Source organism: Chiloscyllium punctatum, chromosome 18, assembly GCF_047496795.1.
Source record: "Chiloscyllium punctatum isolate Juve2018m chromosome 18, sChiPun1.3, whole genome shotgun sequence".
NCBI lineage: Eukaryota > Metazoa > Chordata > Chondrichthyes > Orectolobiformes > Hemiscylliidae > Chiloscyllium > Chiloscyllium punctatum.
The window spans coordinates 102,075,740-102,099,755 of NC_092756.1; positions in this window are offsets into that span (position 1 = coordinate 102,075,740).

Genomic DNA, 24,016 nt, shown 5'->3' on the forward strand with positions numbered 1-24,016 from the left:
TCTGTTTCAGCCACTCTGTTTCTCGCCCTCTGTTTCAGCCCCTCTGTTTCAGCCCATCTGATTCAGCCTGTCTGATTCAGCCCCTCTGTTTCTCGCCCTCTGTTTCAGCCACTCTGTTTCAGCCCCTCTGTTTCTTGCCCTCTGTTTCAGCCCCTCTGTTTCTCGCCCTCTGTTTCAGCCCCTCTGTTTCTCGCCCTCTGTTTCAGCCCCTCTGTTTCTCGCCCTCTGTTTCAGTCCCTCTGTTTCGCGCTCTCTGTTTCAGCCCCTCTGTTTCAGTCCCTCTGTTTCTTGCCCTCTGTTTCTGCCCCTCTGTTTCTCGCCCTCTTTTTCCGCCCCTCTGATTCAGCCCCTCTGTTTCAGACCCTCTGAATCAGCCACTCTGATTCAGCCCCTCTGTTTCAGCCCCTCTGTTTCAGCCCCTCTGTTTAACGCCCTCTGTTTCAGCCCCTCTGTTTCTCACCCTCTGTTTCAGCCCCTCTGTTTCAGCCCCTCTGTTTCTCGCCCTCTGTTTCAGCCCCTCTGTTTCTCGGCATCTGTTTCAGCCCCTCTGATTCAGCCCCTCTGTTTCTCACCCTCTGTTTCAGCCCATCTGTTTCTCGCCCTCTTTTTCAGCCCCTCTATTTCTTGCCCTCTGTTTCAGCCCCTCTGTTTCAGCCCCTCTGTTTCAGCCCCTCTGTTTCTCGCCCTCTGTTTCAGCCCCTCTGATTCTCGCCCTCTGTTTCATCCCCTCTGTTTCTCGCCCTCTGTTTCAGCCCCTCTGTTTCTCGCCCTCTGTTTCAGCCCCTCTGTTTCAGCCCCACTGTTTCAGCCCCACTGTTTCAGCCCCTCTGTTTCTCGCCCTCTGTTTCTCGCCCTCTGTTTCAGCCCCTCTGTTTCAGCCCTTCTGTTTCAGCCACTCGGTTTCAGCCCCTCTGTTTCTTGCCCTCTGTTTCAGCCCCTCTGTTTATCGCCCTCTGTTTTAGCCCCTCTGTTTCTCGCCCTCTGTTTCAGCCCCTCTGTTTCAGCCCCTCTGTTTCAGGCTCTCTGTTTCAGCCCCTCTGTTTCAGCCCCTCTGTTTCAGCCCCTCTGTTTCAGCCCCTCTGTTTCAGCCCCTCTGTTTCTCGCCCTCTGTTTCAGCCCCTCTGTTTCAGCCCCACTGTTTCAGCCCCACTGTTTCAGCCCCTCTGTTTCTCGCCCTCTGTTTCTCGCCCTCTGTTTCAGCCCCTCTGTTTCAGCCCTTCTGTTTCAGCCACTCGGTTTCAGCCCCTCTGTTTCTTGCCCTCTGTTTCAGCCCCTCTGTTTATCGCCCTCTGTTTTAGCCCCTCTGTTTCTCGCCCTCTGTTTCAGCCCCTCTGTTTCAGCCCCTCTGTTTCAGGCTCTCTGTTTCAGCCCCTCTGTTTCAGCCCCTCTGTTTCAGCCCCTCTGTTTCAGCCCCTCTGTAACAGGCGCTTTGTTTCAGCCCCTTTGTTTCAGCCCCACTTTTTCAGCCCCTCTGTTTCTCGCCCTCTGTTTCTCGCCCTCTGTTTCAGCCACTCTGTTTCTCGCCCTCTGTTTCAGCCCCTCTGTTTCAGCCCATCTGATTCAGCCTGTCTGATTCAGCCCCTCTGTTTCTCGCCCTCTGTTTCAGCCACTCTGTTTCAGCCCCTCTGTTTCTTGCCCTCTGTTTCAGCCCCTCTGTTTCTCGCCCTCTGTTTCAGCCCCTCTGTTTCTCGCCCTCTGTTTCAGCCCCTCTGTTTCTCGCCCTCTGTTTCAGTCCCTCTGTTTCGCGCTCTCTGTTTCAGCCCCTCTGTTTCAGTCCCTCTGTTTCTTGCCCTCTGTTTCTGCCCCTCTGTTTCTCGCCCTCTTTTTCCGCCCCTCTGATTCAGCCCCTCTGTTTCAGACCCTCTGAATCAGCCACTCTGATTCAGCCCCTCTGTTTCAGCCCCTCTGTTTCAGCCCCTCTGTTTAACGCCCTCTGTTTCAGCCCCTCTGTTTCTCACCCTCTGTTTCAGCCCCTCTGTTTCAGCCCCTCTGTTTCTCGCCCTCTGTTTCAGCCCCTCTGTTTCTCGGCATCTGTTTCAGCCCCTCTGATTCAGCCCCTCTGTTTCTCACCCTCTGTTTCAGCCCATCTGTTTCTCGCCCTCTTTTTCAGCCCCTCTATTTCTTGCCCTCTGTTTCAGCCCCTCTGTTTCAGCCCCTCTGTTTCAGCCCCTCTGTTTCTCGCCCTCTGTTTCAGCCCCTCTGATTCTCGCCCTCTGTTTCATCCCCTCTGTTTCTCGCCCTCTGTTTCAGCCCCTCTGTTTCTCGCCCTCTGTTTCAGCCCCTCTGTTTCAGCCCCACTGTTTCAGCCCCACTGTTTCAGCCCCTCTGTTTCTCGCCCTCTGTTTCTCGCCCTCTGTTTCAGCCCCTCTGTTTCAGCCCTTCTGTTTCAGCCACTCGGTTTCAGCCCCTCTGTTTCTTGCCCTCTGTTTCAGCCCCTCTGTTTATCGCCCTCTGTTTTAGCCCCTCTGTTTCTCGCCCTCTGTTTCAGCCCCTCTGTTTCAGCCCCTCTGTTTCAGGCTCTCTGTTTCAGCCCGTCTGTTTCAGCCCCTCTGTTTCAGCCCCTCTGATTCAGTCCCTTAGTTTCTCGCCCTCTGTTTCAGGCCCTCTGTTTCAGCCCCTCTGATTCAGCCCCTCTGATTCAGCCCCTCTGTTTCTCGCCCTCTGTTTCAGCCCCTCTGTTTCAGCCCCTCTGATTCAGCCCCTCTGATTCAGCCCCTCTGTTTCTCGCCCTCTGTTTCAGCCCCTCTGTTTCTCGCCCTCTGTTTCAGCCCATCTGTTTCAGACCCTCTGTTTCAGTCCCTCTGTTTCTCGCCCTCTGTTTCTCGCCCTCTGTTTCAGCCCCTCTGTTTCTCGCCCTCTGTTTCAGCCCCTCTGTTTCTCGCCCTCTGTTTCAGCCCCTCTGTTTCAGCCCCTCTGTTTCAGCCCCTCTGTTTCAGCCCCTCTGTTTCTCGCCCTCTGTTTCAGTCCCTCTGTTTCTTGCCCTCTGTTTCAGCACCTCTGTTTCTCGCCCTCTGTTTCAGCCTCTCTGTTTCTCGCCCTCTGTTTCAGCCCCTCTGTTTCAGCCCCTCTGATTCAGCCCCTCTGTTTCAGCCCCTCTGATTCAGCCCCTCTGTTTCAGCCCCTCTATTTCAGCCCCTCCTTTTCAGCCCCTCTGTTTCAGGCTCTCTGTTTCAGTCCGTCTGTTTCAGCCCCTCTGTTTCAGCCCCTCTGATTCAGTCCCTTAGTTTCTCGCCCTCTGTTTCAGCCCCTCTGTTTCAGCCCCTCTGATTCAGCCCCTCTGATTCAGCCCCTATGTTTCTCGCCCTCTGTTTCAGCCCGTCTGTTTCAGCCCCTCTGTTTCTCGCCCTCTGTTTCTGCCCCTCTGTTTCAGCCCCTCTGTTTCAGCCCCTCTGTTTCTTGCCCTCTGTTTCAGCCCCTCTGTTTCAGCCCCTCTGTTTCAGCCCCTCCGATTCAGCCCCTCTGTTTCAGCCCCTCTGTTTCTGCCCCTCTGTTTCAGCCCCTCTGTTTCTCGCCCTTTGTTTCAGCCCCTCTGTTTCAGCCCCTCTGTTTCAGCCCCTCTGTTTCTCGCCCTCTGTTTCAGCCCCTCTGTTTCTCGCCCTCTGTTTCAGCCCCTCTGTTTCTCGCCCTCTGTTTCAGCCCCTCTGTTTCAGCCCCTCTGTTTAAGCCCCTCTGTTTCTCGCCCTCTGTTTCAGCCCCTCTGTTTCTCGCCCTCTGTTTCAGCCCCTCGGTTTCTCGCCCTCTGTTTCAGCCCCTCTATTTCTCGCCCTCTGTTTCACCCCTCTATTTTAGCCACATTGTTTCAGCCCCTTTGTTTCAGCCACTATGTTTCTCGCCCTCTGTTTCAGGCCCTCTGTTTCCGCCCCTCTGTTTCAGCCCCTCTGTTTCTCGCTCTCTGTTTCAGCCCCTCTGTTTCCGCCCCACTGTTTCAGCCCCTCTGTTTCAGCCCCTCTGTTTCTCGCCCTCTGTTTCAGCCCCTCTGTTTCTTGCCCTCTGTTTCAGCCCCTCTGTTTCTCGCCCTCTGTTTCAGCCACTCTGTTCCTGGCCCTCTGTTTCAGCCCCTCTGTTTCTCGCCCTCTGTTTCAGCCCCTCTGTTTCCACCCCTCTGTTTCATCCCCTCTGTTTCAGCCCCTCTGTTTCTCGCCCTCTGTTTCAGCCACTCTGTTTCTCGCCCTCTGTTTCAGCCACTCTGTTTCTCGCCCTCTGTTTCAGCCCCTCTGTTTCAGCCCCTCTGTTTCAGTCCCTCTTTTTCAGCCCCTCTGTTTCTCGCCCTCTGTTTCAGCCCTCTGTTTCTCGCCCTGTGTTTCAGCCTCTCTGTTTCTCGCCCTCTGTTTCAGCCCCACTGTTTCAGCCCGTCTGTTTCAGCCCCTCTGTTTCAGCCCCTCTGTTTCTCGCCCTCTGTTTCAGCCCCTCTGTAACAGGCGCTTTGTTTCAGCCCCTTTGTTTCAGCCCCACTTTTTCAGCCCCTCTGTTTCTCGCCCTCTGTTTCTCGCCCTCTGTTTCAGCCACTCTGTTTCTCGCCCTCTGTTTCAGCCCCTCTGTTTCAGCCCATCTGATTCAGCCTGTCTGATTCAGCCCCTCTGTTTCTCGCCCTCTGTTTCAGCCACTCTGTTTCAGCCCCTCTGTTTCTTGCCCTCTGTTTCAGCCCCTCTGTTTCTCGCCCTCTGTTTCAGCCCCTCTGTTTCTCGCCCTCTGTTTCAGCCCCTCTGTTTCTCGCCCTCTGTTTCAGTCCCTCTGTTTCGCGCTCTCTGTTTCAGCCCCTCTGTTTCAGTCCCTCTGTTTCTTGCCCTCTGTTTCTGCCCCTCTGTTTCTCGCCCTCTTTTTCCGCCCCTCTGATTCAGCCCCTCTGTTTCAGACCCTCTGAATCAGCCACTCTGATTCAGCCCCTCTGTTTCAGCCCCTCTGTTTCAGCCCCTCTGTTTAACGCCCTCTGTTTCAGCCCCTCTGTTTCTCACCCTCTGTTTCAGCCCCTCTGTTTCAGCCCCTCTGTTTCTCGCCCTCTGTTTCAGCCCCTCTGTTTCTCGGCATCTGTTTCAGCCCCTCTGATTCAGCCCCTCTGTTTCTCACCCTCTGTTTCAGCCCATCTGTTTCTCGCCCTCTTTTTCAGCCCCTCTATTTCTTGCCCTCTGTTTCAGCCCCTCTGTTTCAGCCCCTCTGTTTCAGCCCCTCTGTTTCTCGCCCTCTGTTTCAGCCCCTCTGATTCTCGCCCTCTGTTTCATCCCCTCTGTTTCTCGCCCTCTGTTTCAGCCCCTGTTTCTCGCCCTCTGTTTCAGCCCCTCTGTTTCAGCCCCACTGTTTCAGCCCCACTGTTTCAGCCCCTCTGTTTCTCGCCCTCTGTTTCTCGCCCTCTGTTTCAGCCCCTCTGTTTCAGCCCTTCTGTTTCAGCCACTCGGTTTCAGCCCCTCTGTTTCTTGCCCTCTGTTTCAGCCCCTCTGTTTATCGCCCTCTGTTTTAGCCCCTCTGTTTCTCGCCCTCTGTTTCAGCCCCTCTGTTTCAGCCCCTCTGTTTCAGGCTCTCTGTTTCAGCCCCTCTGTTTCAGCCCCTCTGTTTCAGCCCCTCTGTTTCAGCCCCTCTGTAACAGGCGCTTTGTTTCAGCCCCTTTGTTTCAGCCCCACTTTTTCAGCCCCTCTGTTTCTCGCCCTCTGTTTCTCGCCCTCTGTTTCAGCCACTCTGTTTCTCGCCCTCTGTTTCAGCCCCTCTGTTTCAGCCCATCTGATTCAGCCTGTCTGATTCAGCCCCTCTGTTTCTCGCCCTCTGTTTCAGCCACTCTGTTTCAGCCCCTCTGTTTCTTGCCCTCTGTTTCAGCCCCTCTGTTTCTCGCCCTCTGTTTCAGCCCCTCTGTTTCTCGCCCTCTGTTTCAGCCCCTCTGTTTCTCGCCCTCTGTTTCAGTCCCTCTGTTTCGCGCTCTCTGTTTCAGCCCCTCTGTTTCAGTCCCTCTGTTTCTTGCCCTCTGTTTCTGCCCCTCTGTTTCTCGCCCTCTTTTTCCGCCCCTCTGATTCAGCCCCTCTGTTTCAGACCCTCTGAATCAGCCACTCTGATTCAGCCCCTCTGTTTCAGCCCCTCTGTTTCAGCCCCTCTGTTTAACGCCCTCTGTTTCAGCCCCTCTGTTTCTCACCCTCTGTTTCAGCCCCTCTGTTTCAGCCCCTCTGTTTCAGGCTCTCTGTTTCAGCCCGTCTGTTTCAGCCCCTCTGTTTCAGCCCCTCTGATTCAGTCCCTTAGTTTCTCGCCCTCTGTTTCAGGCCCTCTGTTTCAGCCCCTCTGATTCAGCCCCTCTGATTCAGCCCCTCTGTTTCTCGCCCTCTGTTTCAGCCCCTCTGTTTCAGCCCCTCTGATTCAGCCCCTCTGATTCAGCCCCTCTGTTTCTCGCCCTCTGTTTCAGCCCCTCTGTTTCTCGCCCTCTGTTTCAGCCCATCTGTTTCAGACCCTCTGTTTCAGTCCCTCTGTTTCTCGCCCTCTGTTTCTCGCCCTCTGTTTCAGCCCCTCTGTTTCTCGCCCTCTGTTTCAGCCCCTCTGTTTCTCGCCCTCTGTTTCAGCCCCTCTGTTTCAGCCCCTCTGTTTCAGCCCCTCTGTTTCAGCCCCTCTGTTTCTCGCCCTCTGTTTCAGTCCCTCTGTTTCTTGCCCTCTGTTTCAGCACCTCTGTTTCTCGCCCTCTGTTTCAGCCTCTCTGTTTCTCGCCCTCTGTTTCAGCCCCTCTGTTTCAGCCCCTCTGATTCAGCCCCTCTGTTTCAGCCCCTCTGATTCAGCCCCTCTGTTTCAGCCCCTCTATTTCAGCCCCTCCTTTTCAGCCCCTCTGTTTCAGGCTCTCTGTTTCAGTCCGTCTGTTTCAGCCCCTCTGTTTCAGCCCCTCTGATTCAGTCCCTTAGTTTCTCGCCCTCTGTTTCAGCCCCTCTGTTTCAGCCCCTCTGATTCAGCCCCTCTGATTCAGCCCCTCTGTTTCTCGCCCTCTGTTTCAGCCCGTCTGTTTCAGCCCCTCTGTTTCTCGCCCTCTGTTTCTGCCCCTCTGTTTCAGCCCCTCTGTTTCAGCCCCTCTGTTTCTTGCCCTCTGTTTCAGCCCCTCTGTTTCAGCCCCTCTGTTTCAGCCCCTCCGATTCAGCCCCTCTGTTTCAGCCCCTCTGTTTCTGCCCCTCTGTTTCAGCCCCTCTGTTTCTCGCCCTTTGTTTCAGCCCCTCTGTTTCTCGCCCTCTGTTTCAGCCCCTCTGTTTCAGCCCCTCTGTTTCAGCCCCTCTGTTTCTCGCCTTCTGTTTCAGCCCCTCTGTTTCTTGCCCTCTGTTTCAGCCCCTCTGTTTCAGCCACTCTGTTTCAGCCCCTCTGTTTCTCGCCCTCTGTTTCTGCCCCTCTGTTTCTCGCCCTCTGTTTCAGCCCCTCTGTTTCTCGCCTTCTGTTTCAGCCCCTCTGATTCAGCCCCTCTGTTTCAGCCACTCGGTTTCAGCCCCTCTGTTTCTTGCCCTCTGTTTCAGCCCCTCTGTTTCTCGCCCTCTGTTTCAGCCCCTCTGTTTCTCGCCCTCTGTTTCAGCCCCTCTGTTTCGCACTCTCTGTTTCAGGCCCTCTGTTTCAGCCCCTCTGTTTCTCGCCCTCTGTTTCTGCTCCTCTATTTCTCGCCCTCTGTTTCAGCCCCTCTGTTTCTCGCCCTCTGTTTAAGCCCCTCTGATTCAGCCCCTCTGTTTCAGCCCCTCTGAATCAGCCCCTCTGTTTCAGCCCCTCTGTTTCAGCCCCTCTGTTTCTCGCCCTCTGTTTCAGCCCCTCTGTTTCTCACCCTCTGTTTCAGCACCTCTGTTTCAGCCCCTCTGTTTCTCGCCCTCTGTTTCAGCCCCTCTGTTTCTCGCCCTCTGTTTCAGCCCCTCTGATTCAGCCCCTCTGATTCTCGCCCTCTGTTTCATCCCCTCTGTTTCTCGCCATCTGTTTCAGCCCCTCTGTTTCTTGCCCTCTGTTTCAGCCCCTCTGTTTCAGCCCCTCTGTTTCAGCCCCTCCGATTCAGCCCCTCTGTTTCAGCCCCTCTGTTTCAGCCCCTCTGTTTCTCGCGCTCTGTTTCAGCCCCTCTGTTTCTCACCCTCTGTTTCAGCACCTCTGTTTCAGCCCCTCTGTTTCAGACCCTCTATTTCAGCCCCTCTGTTTCAGCCACTCTGTTTCAGGCTCTCTGTTTCAGCCCGTCTGTTTCAGCCCCTCTGTTTCAGCCCCTCTGTTTCAGCCCCTCTGATTCAGTACCTTAGTTTCTCGCCCTCTATTTCAGCCCCTCTGTTTCAGCCCCTCTGTTTCAGGCTCTCTGTTTCAGCCCGTCTGTTTCAGCCCCTCTGTTTCAGCCACTCTGATTCAGTCCTTTAGTTTCTCGCCCTCTGTTTCAGGCCCTCTGTTTCAGCCCCTCTGATTCAGCCCCTCTGATTCAGCCCCTCTGTTTCTCGCCCTCTGTTTCAGCCCCTCTGTTTCAGCCCCTCTGATTCAGCCCCTCTGATTCAGCCCCTCTGTTTCTCGCCCTCTGTTTCTGCCCCTCTGTTTCAGCCCCTCTGTTTCAGCCCCTCTGTTTCTTGCCCTCTGTTTCAGCCCCTCTGTTTCAGCCCCTCTGTTTCAGCCCCTCCGATTCAGCCCCTCTGTTTCAGCCCCTCTGTTTCAGCCCCTCTGTTTCAACCCCTCTGTTTCTCGCCCTCTGTTTCAGCCCCTCTGATTCAGCCCCTCTGTTTCTCGCCCTCTGTTTCAGCCCCTCTGTTTCTCGCCCTCTGTTTCAGCCCCTCTGTTTCAGCCCCTCTGTTTCAGCCCCTCTGTTTCTCGCCCTCTGTTTCAGCCCCTCTGTTTCTCGCCCTCTGTTTCAGCCCCTCTGTTTCTCGCCCTCTGTTTCAGCCCCTCTGTTTCTCGCCCTCTGTTTCAGCCCCTCTGTTTCAGCCCCTCTGTTTCAGCCCCTCTGTTTCTCGCCCTCTGTTTCAGCCCCTCTGTTTCTCGCCCTCTGTTTCAGCCCCTCGGTTTCTCGCCCTCTGTTTCAGCCCCTCTATTTCTCGCCCTCTGTTTCACCCCTCTATTTTAGCCACACTGTTTCAGCCCCTTTGTTTCAGCCACTATGTTTCTCGCCCTCTGTTTCAGCCCCTCTGTTTCCGCCCCTCTGTTTCAGCCCCTTTGTTTCTCGCTCTCTGTTTCAGCCCCTCTGTTTCCGCCCCACTGTTTCAGCCCCTCTGTTTCAGCCCCTCTGTTTCTCGCCCTCTGTTTCAGCCCCTCTGTTTCTCGCCCTCTGTTTCAGCCCCTCTGTTTCTCGCCCTCTGTTTCAGCCACTCTGTTTCTGGCCCTCTGTTTCAGCCCCTCTGTTTCTCGCCCTCTGTTTCAGCCCCTCTGTTTCCGCCCCTCTGTTTCAGCCCCTCTGTTTCAGCCCCTCTGTTTCTCGCCCTCTGTTTCAGCCACTCTGTTTCTCGCCCTCTGTTTCAGCCACTCTGTTTCTCGCCCTCTGTTTCAGCCCCTCTGTTTCAGCCCCTCTGTTTCAGTCCCTCTTTTTCAGCCCCTCTGTTTCTCGCCCTCTGTTTCAGCCCCTCTGTTTCTCGCCCTGTGTTTCAGCCTCTCTGTTTCTCGCCCTCTGTTTCAGCCCCACTGTTTCAGCCCGTCTGTTTCAGCCCCTCTGTTTCAGCCCCTCTGTTTCTCGCCCTCTGTTTCAGCCCCTCTGTAACAGGCGCTTTGTTTCAGCCCCTTTGTTTCAGCCCCACTTTTTCAGCCCCTCTGTTTCTCGCCCTCTGTTTCAGCCCCTCTGTTTCAGCCCCTCTGTTTCTCGCCCTCTGTTTCAGCCCCTCTGTTTCTCGCCCTCTGTTTCAGCCCCTCTGTTTCTGCCCCTCTGTTTCTGCCCCTCTGTTTCAGCCCCTCTGTTTCTCGCCCTCTGTTTCAGCCCCTCTGTTTCAGCCCCTCTGTTTCAGCACCTCCGATTCAGCCCCTCTGTTTCAGCCCCTCTGTTTCAGCCCCTCTGTTTCAGCCCCTCTGTTTCTCGCCCTCTGTTTCAGACCCTCTGTTTCTCGCCCTCTGTTTCAGCCCCTCTGTTTCTCGCCCTCTGTTTCAGCCCCTCTGTTTCAGCCCCTCTGTTTCAGCCCCTCTGATTCAGCCCCTCTGATTCAGCCCCTTTCTTTCTCGCCCTCTGTTTCAGCCCCTCTGTTTCAGCCCTTCTGTTTCAGCCCCTCTGTTTCAGCCCCTCTGTTTCTCGCCTTCTGTTTCTGCCCCTCTGTTTCTCGCCCTCTGTTTCAGCCTCTCTGTTTCTCGCCTTCTGTTTCAGCCCCTCTGATTCAGCCCCTCTGTTTCAGCCCCTCTGATTCAGCCCCTCTGATTCAGCCCCTTTCTTTCTCGCCCTCTGTTTCAGCCCCTCTGTTTCAGCCCTTCTGTTTCAGCCACTCTGTTTCAGCCCCTCTGTTTCTTGCTCTCTGTTTCAGCCCCTCTGATTCTCGCCTTCTGTTTCAGCCCCTCTGTTTCTCGCCCTCTGTTTCAGCCCCTCTGATTCACACTCTCTGTTTCAGCACCTCTTTTTCAGCCCCTCTGTTTCAGCCCCTCTGTTTCTCGCCCTCTGTTTCAGCCCCTCTGTTTCTTGCCCTCTGTTTCAGCCCCTCTGTTTCAGCCCCTCTGTTTCAGCCTCTCTGTTTCAGCCCCTCTGTTTCTCGCCCTCTGTTTCAGCCCCTCTGTTTCTCGCCCTCTGTTTCAGCCCCTCTGTTTCTCGCCCTCTGTTTCAGCCCCTCTGATTCAGCCCCTCTGTTTCAGCCCCTCTGATTCATCCCTCTGTTTCAGCCCATCTATTTCAGCCCCTCTGTTTCAGCCCTTCTGATTCAGCCCCTCTGTTTCAGGCTCTCTGTTTCAGCCCGTCTGTTTCAGCCCCTCTGTTTCAGCCCCTCTGTTTCTCGCACTCTGTTTCTCGCCCGCTGTTTCAGTCCCTTAGTTTCTCGCCCACTGTTTCAGCCCCTCTGTTTCAGCCCCTCTGATTCAGCCCCTCTGATTCAGCCCCTCTGTTTCTCGCCCTCTGTTTCAGCCCCTCTGTTTCAGCCCCTCTGTTTCTGCCCCTCTGTTTCAGCCCCTCTGTTTCTCGCCCTCTGTTTCAGCCCCTCTGTTTCAGCCCCTCTGTTTCAGCCCCTCCGATTCAGCCCCTCTGATTCAGCCCCTCTGTTTCAGCCCCTCTGTTTCAGCCCCTCTGTTTCTCGCCCTCTGTTTCAGCCTCTCTGTTTCTCGCCCTCTGTTTCAGCCCCTCTGTTTCTCGCCCTCTGTTTCAGCCCCTCTGTTTCAGCCCCTCTGTTTCAGCCCCTCTGTTTCTCGCCCTCTGTTTCAGCCCCTCTGTTTCTCGCCCTCTGTTTCAGCCCCTCTGTTTCAGTCCCTCTGTTTCTGCCCCTCTGTTTCAGCCCCTCTGTTTCTCACCCTCTGTTTCAGCCCCTCTGTTTCAGCCCCTCTGTTTCAGCACATCCGATTCAGCCCCTCTGTTTCAGCACCCTCTGTTTCAGCCCCTCTGTTTCAGCCCCTCTGTTTCTCGCCCTCTGTTTCAGCCCCTCTGTTTCTCGCCCTCTGTTTCAGCCCCTCTGTTTCTCGCCCTCTGTTTCAGCCCCTCTGTTTCAGCCCCTCTGTTTCAGCCCCTCTGTTTCTCGCCCTCTGTTTCAGCCCCTCTGTTTCTCGCCCTCTGTTTCAGCCCCTCTGTTTCAGCCCCTCTGTATCTCGCCTTCTGTTTCTGCCCCTCTGTTTCTCGCCCTCTGTTTCAGCCTCTCTGTTTCTCGCCTTCTGTTTCAGCCCCTCTGATTCAGCCCCTCTGTTTCAGCCCCTCTGATTCAGCCCCTCTGATTCAGCCCCACTATTTCTCGCCCTCTGTTTCAGCCCCTCTGTTTCAGCCCTTCTGTTTCAGCCACTCTGTTTCAGCCCCTCTGTTTCTTGCCCTCTGTTTCAGCCCCTCTGTTTCTCGCCCTCTGTTTCAGCCCCTCTGTTTCTCGCCCTCTGTTTCAGCCCCTCTGATTCACACTCTCTGTTTCAGCCCCTCTGTTTCAGCCCCTCTGTTTCTGCCCGTCTGTCTCTCGCCCTCTGTTTCAACCCCTCTGTATCTCAACCTCTGTTTCAGCCCATCTGTTTCAGCCCCTCTGATTCATCCCTCTGTTTCAGCCCATCTATTTCAGCCCCTCTGTTTCAGCCCTTCTGATTCAGCCCCTCTGTTTCAGGCTCTCTGTTTCAGCCCCTCTGTTTCTCGCACTCTGTTTCTCGCCCGCTGTTTCAGTCCCTTAGTTTCTCGCCCACTGTTTCAGCCCCTCTGTTTCAGCCCCTCTGATTCAGCCCCTCTGATTCAGCCCCTCTGTTTCAGCCCCTCTGTTTCAGCCCCTCTGTTTCTGCCCCTCTGTTTCTCGCCCTCTGTTTCAGCCCCTCTGTTTCAGCCCCTCTGTTTCAGCCCCTCTGTTTCAGCCCCTCTGTTTCTCGCCCTCTGTTTCAGCCTCTCTGTTTCTCGCCCTCTGTTTCAGCCCCTCTGTTTCTCACCCTCTGTTTCAGCCCCTCTGTTTCAGCCCCTCTGTTTCAGCCCCTCTGTTCCTCGCCCTCTGTTTCAGCCCCTCTGTTTCTCGCCCTCTGTTTCAGCCCCTCTGTTTCAGTCCCTCTGTTTCTGCCCCTCTGTTTCAGCCGCTCTGTTTCTCGCCTGCTGTTTCAGTCCCTTAGTTTCTCGCCCACTGTTTCAGCCCCTCTGTTTCAGCCCCTCTGATTCAGCCCCTCTGATTCAGCCCCTCTGTTTCTCGCCCTCTGTTTCAGCCCCTCTGTTTCAGCCCCTCTGTTTCTGCCCCTCTGTTTCAGCCCCTCTGTTTCTCGCCCTCTGTTTCAGCCCCTCTGTTTCAGCCCCTCTGTTTCAGCCCCTCCGATTCAGCCCCTCTGATTCAGCCCATCTGTTTCAGCCCCTCTGTTTCAGCCCCTCTGTTTCTCGCCCTCTGTTTCAGCCCCTCTGTTTCTCGCCCTCTGTTTCAGCCCCTCTGTTTCAGCCCCTCTGTTTCTCGCCCTCTGTTTCAGCCCCTCTGTTTCTCGCCCTCTGTTTCAGCCCCTCTGTTTCTGCCCCTCTGTTTCTGCCCCTCTGTTTCAGCCCCTCTGTTTCTCGCCCTCTGTTGCAGCCCCTCTGTTTCAGCCCCTCTGTTTCAGCACCTCCGATTCAGCCCCTCTGTTTCAGCCCCTCTGTTTCAGCCCCTCTGTTTCAGCCCCTCTGTTTCTCGCCCTCTGTTTCAGACCCTCTGTTTCAGCCCCTCTGTTTCTCGCCCTCTGTTTCAGCCCCTCTGTTTCAGCCCCTCTGTTTCTGCCCCTCTGTTTCAGCCCCTCTGTTTCTCGCCCTCTGTTTCAGCCCCTCTGTTTCAGCCCCTCTGTTTCAGCCCCTCCGATTCAGCCCCTCTGATTCAGCCCCTCTGTTTCAGCCCCTCTGTTTCAGCCCCTCTGTTTCAGCCCCTCTGTTTCTCGCCCTCTGTTTCAGCCTCTCTGTTTCTCGCCCTCTGTTTCAGCCCCTCTGTTTCTCGCCCTCTGTTTCAGCCCCTCTGTTTCAGCCCCTCTGTTTCAGCCCCTCTGTTTCTCGCCCTCTGTTTCAGCCCCTCTGTTTCTCGCCCTCTGTTTCAGCCCCTCTGTTTCAGTCCCTCTGTTTCTGCCCCTCTGTTTCAGCCCCTCTGATTCAGCCCCTCTGATTCAGCCCCTTTCTTTCTCGCCCTCTGTTTCAGCCCCTCTGTTTCAGCCCTTCTGTTTCAGCCCCTCTGTTTCAGCCCCTCTGTTTCTCGCCTTCTGTTTCTGCCCCTCTGTTTCTTGCCCTCTGTTTCAGCCTCTCTGTTTCTCGCTTTCTGTTTCAGCCCCTCTGATTCAGCCCCTCTGTTTCAGCCCCTCTGATTCAGCCCCTCTGATTCAGCCCCTTTCTTTCTCGCCCTCTGTTTCAGCCCCTCTGTTTCAGCCCTTCTGTTTCAGCCACTCTGTTTCAGCCCCTCTGTTTCTGCCCCTCTGTTTCAGCCCCTCTGTTTCTCGCCCTCTGTTTCAGCCCCTCTGTTTCAGCCCCTCTGTTTCAGCCCCTCCGATTCAGCCCCTCTGATTCAGCCCATCTGTTTCAGCCCCTCTGTTTCAGCCCCTCTGTTTCTCGCCCTCTGTTTCAGCCCCTCTGTTTCAGCCCTTCTGTTTCAGCCACTCTGTTTCAGCCCCTCTGTTTCTGCCCCTCTGTTTCAGCCCCTCTGTTTCTCGCCCTCTGTTTCAGCCCCTCTGTTTCAGCCCCTCTGTTTCAGCCCCTCCTATTCAGCCCCTCTGATTCAGCCCATCTGTTTCAGCCCCTCTGTTTCAGCCCCTCTGTTTCTCGCCCTCTGTTTCAGCCTCTCTGTTTCTCGCCCTCTGTTTCAGCCCCTCTGTTTCTCGCCCTCTGTTTCAGCCCCTCTGTTTCAGCCCCTCTGTTTCTCGCCCTCTGTTTCAGCCCCTCTGTTTCTCGCCCTCTGTTTCAGCCCCTCTGTTTCTGCCCCTCTGTTTCTGCCCCTCTGTTTCAGCCCCTCTGTTTCTCGCCCTCTGTTTCAGCCCCTCTGTTTCAGCTCCTCTGTTTCAGCACCTCCGATTCAGCCCCTCTGTTTCAGCCCCTCTGTTTCAGCCCCTCTGTTTCAGCCCCTCTGTTTCTCGCCCTCTGTTTCAGCCCCTCTGTTTCTCGCCCTCTGTTTCAGCCCCTCTGTTTCTCGCCCTCTGTTTCAGCCTCTCTGTTTCTCGCCCTCTGTTTCAGCCCCTCTGATTCAGCCCCTCTGATTCAGCCCCTTTCTTTCTCGCCCTCTGTTTCTCGCCCTCTGTTTCAGCCCCTCTGTAACAGGCGCTTTGTTTCAGCCCCTTTGTTTCAGCCCCACTTTTTCAGCCCCTCTGTTTCTCGCCCTCTGTTTCTCGCCCTCTGTTTCAGCCACTCTGTTTCTCGCCCTCTGTTTCAGCCCCTCTGTTTCAGCCCATCTGATTCAGCCTGTCTGATTCAGCCCCTCTGTTTCTCGCCCTCTGTTTCAGCCACTCTGTTTCAGCCCCTCTGTTTCTTGCCCTCTGTTTCAGCCCCTCTGTTTCTCGCCCTCTGTTTCAGCCCCTCTGTTTCTCGCCCTCTGTTTCAGCCCCTCTGTTTCTCGCCCTCTGTTTCAGTCCCTCTGTTTCGCGCTCTCTGTTTCAGCCCCTCTGTTTCAGTCCCTCTGTTTCTTGCCCTCTGTTTCTGCCCCTCTGTTTCTCGCCCTCTTTTTCCGCCCCTCTGATTCAGCCCCTCTGTTTCAGACCCTCTGAATCAGCCACTCTGATTCAGCCCCTCTGTTTCAGCCCCTCTGTTTCAGCCCCTCTGTTTAACGCCCTCTGTTTCAGCCCCTCTGTTTCTCACCCTCTGTTTCAGCCCCTCTGTTTCAGCCCCTCTGTTTCTCGCCCTCTGTTTCAGCCCCTCTGTTTCTCGGCATCTGTTTCAGCCCCTCTGATTCAGCCCCTCTGTTTCTCACCCTCTGTTTCAGCCCATCTGTTTCTCGCCCTCTTTTTCAGCCCCTCTATTTCTTGCCCTCTGTTTCAGCCCCTCTGTTTCAGCCCCTCTGTTTCAGCCCCTCTGTTTCTCGCCCTCTGTTTCAGCCCCTCTGATTCTCGCCCTCTGTTTCATCCCCTCTGTTTCTCGCCCTCTGTTTCAGCCCCTCTGTTTCTCGCCCTCTGTTTCAGCCCCTCTGTTTCAGCCCCACTGTTTCAGCCCCACTGTTTCAGCCCCTCTGTTTCTCGCCCTCTGTTTCTCGCCCTCTGTTTCAGCCCCTCTGTTTCAGCCCTTCTGTTTCAGCCACTCGGTTTCAGCCCCTCTGTTTCTTGCCCTCTGTTTCAGCCCCTCTGTTTATCGCCCTCTGTTTTAGCCCCTCTGTTTCTCGCCCTCTGTTTCAGCCCCTCTGTTTCAGCCCCTCTGTTTCAGGCTCTCTGTTTCAGCCCCTCTGTTTCAGCCCCTCTGTTTCAGCCCCTCTGTTTCAGCCCCTCTGTAACAGGCGCTTTGTTTCAGCCCCTTTGTTTCAGCCCCACTTTTTCAGCCCCTCTGTTTCTCGCCCTCTGTTTCTCGCCCTCTGTTTCAGCCACTTTGTTTCTCGCCCTCTGTTTCAGCCCCTCTGTTTCAGCCCATCTGATTCAGCCTGTCTGATTCAGCCCCTCTGTTTCTCGCCCTCTGTTTCAGCCACTCTGTTTCAGCCCCTCTGTTTCTTGCCCTCTGTTTCAGCCCCTCTGTTTCTCGCCCTCTGTTTCAGCCCCTCTGTTTCTCGCCCTCTGTTTCAGCCCCTCTGTTTCTCGCCCTCTGTTTCAGTCCCTCTGTTTCGAGCTCTCTGTTTCAGCCCCTCTGTTTCAGTCCCTCTGTTTCTTGCCCTCTGTTTCTGCCCCTCTGTTTCTCGCCCTCTTTTTCCGCCCCTCTGATTCAGCCCCTCTGTTTCAGACCCTCTGAATCAGCCACTCTGATTCAGCCCCTCTGTTTCAGCCCCTCTGTTTCAGCCCCTCTGTTTAACGCCCTCTGTTTCAGCCCCTCTGTTTCTCACCCTCTGTTTCAGCCCCTCTGTTTCAGCCCCTCTGTTTCTCGCCCTCTGTTTCAGCCCCTCTGTTTCTCGGCATCTGTTTCAGCCCCTCTGATTCAGCCCCTCTGTTTCTCACCCTCTGTTTCAGCCCATCTGTTTCTCGCCCTCTTTTTCAGCCCCTCTATTTCTTGCCCTCTGTTTCAGCCCCTCTGTTTCAGCCCCTCTGTTTCAGCCCCTCTGTTTCTCGCCCTCTGTTTCAGCCCCTCTGATTCTCGCCCTCTGTTTCATCCCCTCTGTTTCTCGCCCTCTGTTTCAGCCCCTCTGTTTCTCGCCCTCTGTTTCAGCCCCTCTGTTTCAGCCCCACTGTTTCAGCCCCACTGTTTCAGCCCCTCTGTTTCTCGCCCTCTGTTTCTCGCCCTCTGTTTCAGCCCCTCTGTTTCAGCCCTTCTGTTTCAGCCACTCGGTTTCAGCCCCTCTGTTTCTTGCCCTCTGTTTCAGCCCCTCTGTTTATCGCCCTCTGTTTTAGCCCCTCTGTTTCTCGCCCTCTGTTTCAGCCCCTCTGTTTCAGCCCCTCTGTTTCAGGCTCTCTGTTTCAGCTCGTCTGTTTCAGCCCCTCTGTTTCAGCCCCTCTGATTCAGTCCCTTAGTTTCTCGCCCTCTGTTTCAGGCCCTCTGTTTCAGCCCCTCTGATTCAGCCCCTCTGATTCAGCCCCTCTGTTTCTCGCCCTCTGTTTCAGCCCCTCTGTTTCAGCCCCTCTGATTCAGCCCCTCTGATTCAGCCCCTCTGTTTCTCGCCCTCTGTTTCAGCCCCTCTGTTTCTCGCCCTCTGTTTCAGCCCATCTGTTTCAGACCCTCTGTTTCAGTCCCTCTGTTTCTCGCCCTCTGTTTCTCGCCCTCTGTTTCAGCCCCTCTGTTTCTCGCCCTCTGTTTCAGCCCCTCTGTTTCTCGCCCTCTGTTTCAGCCCCTCTGTTTCAGCCCCTCTGTTTCAGCCCCTCTGTTTCAGCCCCTCTGTTTCTCGCCCTCTGTTTCAGTCCCTCTGTTTCTTGCCCTCTGTTTCAGCACCTCTGTTTCTCGCCCTCTGTTTCAGCCTCTCTGTTTCTCGCCCTCTGTTTCAGCCCCTCTGTTTCAGCCCCTCTGATTCAGCCCCTCTGTTTCAGCCCCTCTGATTCAGCCCCTCTGTTTCAGCCCTTCTATTTCAGCCCCTCCTTTTCAGCCCCTCTGTTTCAGGCTCTCTGTTTCAGTCCGTCTGTTTCAGCCCCTCTGTTTCAGCCCCTCTGATTCAGTCCCTTAGTTTCTCGCCCTCTGTTTCAGCCCCTCTGTTTCAGCCCCTCTGATTCAGCCCCTCTGATTCAGCCCCTCTGTTTCTCGCCCTCTGTTTCAGCCCGTCTGTTTCAGCCCCTCTGTTTCTCGCCCTCTGTTTCTGCCCCTCTGTTTCAGCCCCTCTGTTTCAGCCCCTCTGTTTCTTGCCCTCTGTTTCAGCCCCTCTGTTTCAGCCCCTCTGTTTCAGCCCCTCCGATTCAGCCCCTCTGTTTCAGCCCCTCTGTTTCTGCCCCTCTGTTTCAGCCCCTCTGTTTCTCGCCCTTTGTTTCAGCCCCTCTGTTTCTCGCCCTCTGTTTCAGCCCCTCTGTTTCAGCCCCTCTGTTTCAGCCCCTCTGTTTCTCGCCCTCTGTTTCAGCCCCTCTGTTTCTTGCCCTCTGTTTCAGCCCCTCTGTTTCAGCCACTCTGTTTCAGCCCCTCTGTTTCTCGCCCTCTGTTTCTGCCCCTCTGTTTCTCGCCCTCTGTTTCAGCCCCTCTGTTTCTCGCCTTCTGTTTCAGCCCCTCTGATTCAGCCCCTCTGTTTCAGCCCATCTGTTTCTCGCCCTCTTTTTCAGCCCCTCTATTTCTTGCCCTCTGTTTCAGCCCCTCTGTTTCAGCCCCTCTGTTTCAGCCCCTCTGTTTCTCGCCCTCTGTTTCAGCCCCTCTGATTCTCGCCCTCTGTTTCATCCCCTCTGTTTCTCGCCCTCTGTTTCAGCCCCTCTGTTTCTCGCCCTCTGTTTCAGCCCCTCTGTTTCAGCCCCACTGTTTCAGCCCCACTGTTTCAGCCCCTCTGTTTCTCGCCCTCTGTTTCTCGCCCTCTGTTTCAGCCCCTCTGTTTCAGCCCTTCTGTTTCAGCCACTCGGTTTCAGCCCCTCTGTTTCTTGCCCTCTGTTTCAGCCCCTCTGTTTATCGCCCTCTGTTTTAGCCCCTCTGTTTCTCGCCCTCTGTTTCAGCCCCTCTGTTTCAGCCCCTCTGTTTCAGGCTCTCTGTTTCAGCTCGTCTGTTTCAGCCCCTCTGTTTCAGCCCCTCTGATTCAGTCCCTTAGTTTCTCGCCCTCTGTTTCAGGCCCTCTGTTTCAGCCCCTCTGATTCAGCCCCTCTGATTCAGCCCCTCTGTTTCTCGCCCTCTGTTTCAGCCCCTCTGTTTCAGCCCCTCTGATTCAGCCCCTCTGATTCAGCCCCTCTGTTTCTCGCCCTCTGTTTCAGCCCCTCTGTTTCTCGCCCTCTGTTTCAGCCCATCTGTTTCAGACCCTCTGTTTCAGTCCCTCTGTTTCTCGCCCTCTGTTTCTCGCCCTCTGTTTCAGCCCCTCTGTTTCTCGCCCTCTGTTTCAGCCCCTCTGTTTCTCGCCCTTTGTTTCAGCCCCTCTGTTTCAGCCCCTCTGTTTCAGCCCCTCTGTTTCAGCCCCTCTGTTTCTCGCCCTCTGTTTCAGTCCCTCTGTTTCTTGCCCTCTGTTTCAGCACCTCTGTTTCTCGCCCTCTGTTTCAGCCTCTCTGTTTCTCGCCCTCTGTTTCAGCCCCTCTGTTTCAGCCCCTCTGATTCAGCCCCTCTGTTTCAGCCCCTCTGATTCAGCCCCTCTGTTTCAGCCCCTCTATTTCAGCCCCTCTGTTTCTCGCCCTCTGTTTCTGCCCCTCTGTTTCAGCCCCTCTGTTTTAGCCCCTCTGTTTCTTGCCCTCTGTTTCAGCCCCTCTGTTTCAGCCCCTCTGTTTCAGCCCCTCCGATTCAGCCCCTCTGTTTCAGCCCCTCTGTTTCTGCCCCTCTGTTTCAGCCCCTCTATTTCTCGCCCTTTGTTTCAGCCCCTCTGTTTCTCGCCCTCTGTTTCAGCCCCTCTGTTTCAGCCCCTCTGTTTCAGCCCCTCTGTTTCTCGCCCTCTGTTTCAGCCCCTCTGTTTCTTGCCCTCTGTTTCAGCCCCTCTGTTTCAGCCCCTCTGTTTCAGCCCCTCTGTTTCTCGCCCTCTGTTTCTGCCCCTCTGTTTCTCGCCCTCTGTTTCAGCCCCTCTGTTTCTCGCCTTCTGTTTCAGCCCCTCTGATTCAGCCCCTCTGTTTCAGCCCCTCTGATTCAGCCCCTCTGTTGCAGCCCCTCTGTTTCAGCCCTTCTGTTTCAGCCACTCGGTTTCAGCCCCTCTGTTTCTTGCCCTCTGTTTCAGCCCCTCTGTTTCTCGCCCTCTGTTTCAGCCCCTCTGTTTCTCGCCCTCTGTTTCAGCCCCTCTGTTTCGCACTCTCTGTTTCAGGCCCTCTGTTTCAGCCCCTCTGTTTCTCGCCCTCTGTTTCTGCTCCTCTATTTCTCGCCCTCTGTTTCAGCCCCTCTGTTTCTCGCCCTCTGTTTAAGCCCCTCTGATTCAGCCCCTCTGTTTCAGCCCCTCTGAATCAGCCCCTCTGTTTCAGCCCCTCTGTTTCAGCCCCTCTGTTTCTCGCCCTCTGTTTCAGCCCCTCTGTTTCTCACCCTCTGTTTCAGCACCTCTGTTTCAGCCCCTCTGTTTCTCGCCCTCTGTTTCAGCCCCTCTGTTTCTCGCCCTCTGTTTCAGCCCCTCTGATTCAGCCCCTCTGATTCTCGCCCTCTGTTTCATCCCCTCTGTTTCTCGCCATCTGTTTCAGCCCCTCTGTTTCTCGCCCTCTGTTTCAGCCCCTCTGTTTCAGCCCCTCTGTTTCAGCCCCTCTGTTTCTCGCCCTCTGTTTCAGCCCCTCTGTTTCTCGCCCTCTGTTTCAGCCTCTCTGTTTCTCGCCCTCTGTTTCAGCCCCTCTGTTTCAGACCCTCTATTTCAGCCCCTCTGTTTCAGCCACTCTGTTTCAGGCTCTCTGTTTCAGCCCGTCTGTTTCAGCCCCTCTGTTTCAGCCCCTCTGTTTCAGCCCCTCTGTTTCAGCCCCTCTGTTTCTCGCCCTCTGTTTCAGCCCCTCTGTTTCTTGCCCTCTGTTTCAGCACCTCTGTTTCTCGCCCTCTGTTTCAGCCTCTCTGTTTCTCGCCCTCTGTTTCAGCCCCTCTGTTTCAGCCCCTCTGATTCAGCCCCTCTGTTTCAGCCCCTCTGATTCAGCCCCTCTGTTTCAGCCCCTCTATTTCAGCCCCTCCTTTTCAGCCCCTCTGTTTCAGGCTCTCTGTTTCAGTCCGTCTGTTTCAGCCCCTCTGTTTCAGCCCCTCTGATTCAGTCCCTTAGTTTCTCGCCCTCTGTTTCAGCCACTCTGTTTCAGCCCCTCTGTTTCTTGCCCTCTGTTTCAGCCCCTCTGTTTCTCGCCCTCTGTTTCAGCCCCTCTGTTTCTCGCCCTCTGTTTCAGCCCCTCTGTTTCTCGCCCTCTGTTTCAGTCCCTCTGTTTCGAGCTCTCTGTTTCAGCCCCTCTGTTTCAGTCCCTCTGTTTCTTGCCCTCTGTTTCTGCCCCTCTGTTTCTCGCCCTCTTTTTCCGCCCCTCTGATTCAGCCCCTCTGTTTCAGACCCTCTGAATCAGCCACTCTGATTCAGCCCCTCTGTTTCAGCCCCTCTGTTTCAGCCCCTCTGTTTAACGCCCTCTGTTTCAGCCCCTCTGTTTCTCACCCTCTGTTTCAGCCCCTCTGTTTCAGCCCCTCTGTTTCTCGCCCTCTGTTTCAGCCCCTCTGTTTCTCGGCATCTGTTTCAGCCCCTCTGATTCAGCCCCTCTGTTTCTCACCCTCTGTTTCAGCCCATCTGTTTCTCGCCCTCTTTTTCAGCCCCTCTATTTCTTGCCCTCTGTTTCAGCCCCTCTGTTTCAGCCCCTCTGTTTCAGCCCCTCTGTTTCTCGCCCTCTGTTTCAGCCCCTCTGATTCTCGCCCTCTGTTTCATCCCCTCTGTTTCTCGCCCTCTGTTTCAGCCCCTCTGTTTCTCGCCCTCTGTTTCAGCCCCTCTGTTTCAGCCCCACTGTTTCAGCCCCACTGTTTCAGCCCCTCTGTTTCTCGCCCTCTGTTTCTCGCCCTCTGTTTCAGCCCCTCTGTTTCAGCCCTTCTGTTTCAGCCACTCGGTTTCAGCCCCTCTGTTTCTTGCCCTCTGTTTCAGCCCCTCTGTTTATCGCCCTCTGTTTTAGCCCCTCTGTTTCTCGCCCTCTGTTTCAGCCCCTCTGTTTCAGCCCCTCTGTTTCAGGCTCTCTGTTTCAGCTCGTCTGTTTCAGCCCCTCTGTTTCAGCCCCTCTGATTCAGTCCCTTAGTTTCTCGCCCTCTGTTTCAGGCCCTCTGTTTCAGCCCCTCTGATTCAGCCCCTCTGATTCAGCCCCTCTGTTTCTCGCCCTCTGTTTCAGCCCCTCTGTTTCAGCCCCTCTGATTCAGCCCCTCTGATTCAGCCCCTCTGTTTCTCGCCCTCTGTTTCAGCCCCTCTGTTTCTCGCCCTCTGTTTCAGCCCATCTGTTTCAGACCCTCTGTTTCAGTCCCTCTGTTTCTCGCCCTCTGTTTCTCGCCCTCTGTTTCAGCCCCTCTGTTTCTCGCCCTCTGTTTCAGCCCCTCTGTTTCTCGCCCTCTGTTTCAGCCCCTCTGTTTCAGCCCCTCTGTTTCAGCCCCTCTGTTTCAGCCCCTCTGTTTCTCGCCCTCTGTTTCAGTCCCTCTGTTTCTTGCCCTCTGTTTCAGCACCTCTGTTTCTCGCCCTCTGTTTCAGCCTCTCTGTTTCTCGCCCTCTGTTTCAGCCCCTCTGTTTCAGCCCCTCTGATTCAGCCCCTCTGTTTCAGCCCCTCTGATTCAGCCCCTCTGTTTCAGCCCTTCTATTTCAGCCCCTCCTTTTCAGCCCCTCTGTTTCAGGCTCTCTGTTTCAGTCCGTCTGTTTCAGCCCCTCTGTTTCAGCCCCTCTGATTCAGTCCCTTAGTTTCTCGCCCTCTGTTTCAGCCCCTCTGTTTCAGCCCCTCTGATTCAGCCCCTCTGATTCAGCCCCTCTGTTTCTCGCCCTCTGTTTCAGCCCGTCTGTTTCAGCCCCTCTGTTTCTCGCCCTCTGTTTCTGCCCCTCTGTTTCAGCCCCTCTGTTTCAGCCCCTCTGTTTCTTGCCCTCTGTTTCAGCCCCTCTGTTTCAGCCCCTCTGTTTCAGCCCCTCCGATTCAGCCCCTCTGTTTCAGCCCCTCTGTTTCTGCCCCTCTGTTTCAGCCCCTCTGTTTCTCGCCCTTTGTTTCAGCCCCTCTGTTTCTCGCCCTCTGTTTCAGCCCCTCTGTTTCAGCCCCTCTGTTTCAGCCCCTCTGTTTCTCGCCCTCTGTTTCAGCCCCTCTGTTTCTTGCCCTCTGTTTCAGCCCCTCTGTTTCAGCCACTCTGTTTCAGCCCCTCTGTTTCTCGCCCTCTGTTTCTGCCCCTCTGTTTCTCGCCCTCTGTTTCAGCCCCTCTGTTTCTCGCCTTCTGTTTCAGCCCCTCTGATTCAGCCCCTCTGTTTCAGCCCATCTGTTTCTCGCCCTCTTTTTCAGCCCCTCTATTTCTTGCCCTCTGTTTCAGCCCCTCTGTTTCAGCCCCTCTGTTTCAGCCCCTCTGTTTCTCGCCCTCTGTTTCAGCCCCTCTGATTCTCGCCCTCTGTTTCATCCCCTCTGTTTCTCGCCCTCTGTTTCAGCCCCTCTGTTTCTCGCCCTCTGTTTCAGCCCCTCTGTTTCAGCCCCACTGTTTCAGCCCCACTGTTTCAGCCCCTCTGTTTCTCGCCCTCTGTTTCTCGCCCTCTGTTTCAGCCCCTCTGTTTCAGCCCTTCTGTTTCAGCCACTCGGTTTCAGCCCCTCTGTTTCTTGCCCTCTGTTTCAGCCCCTCTGTTTATCGCCCTCTGTTTTAGCCCCTCTGTTTCTCGCCCTCTGTTTCAGCCCCTCTGTTTCAGCCCCTCTGTTTCAGGCTCTCTGTTTCAGCTCGTCTGTTTCAGCCCCTCTGTTTCAGCCCCTCTGATTCAGTCCCTTAGTTTCTCGCCCTCTGTTTCAGGCCCTCTGTTTCAGCCCCTCTGATTCAGCCCCTCTGATTCAGCCCCTCTGTTTCTCGCCCTCTGTTTCAGCCCCTCTGTTTCAGCCCCTCTGATTCAGCCCCTCTGATTCAGCCCCTCTGTTTCTCGCCCTCTGTTTCAGCCCCTCTGTTTCTCGCCCTCTGTTTCAGCCCATCTGTTTCAGACCCTCTGTTTCAGTCCCTCTGTTTCTCGCCCTCTGTTTCTCGCCCTCTGTTTCAGCCCCTCTGTTTCTCGCCCTCTGTTTCAGCCCCTCTGTTTCTCGCCCTTTGTTTCAGCCCCTCTGTTTCAGCCCCTCTGTTTCAGCCCCTCTGTTTCAGCCCCTCTGTTTCTCGCCCTCTGTTTCAGTCCCTCTGTTTCTTGCCCTCTGTTTCAGCACCTCTGTTTCTCGCCCTCTGTTTCAGCCTCTCTGTTTCTCGCCCTCTGTTTCAGCC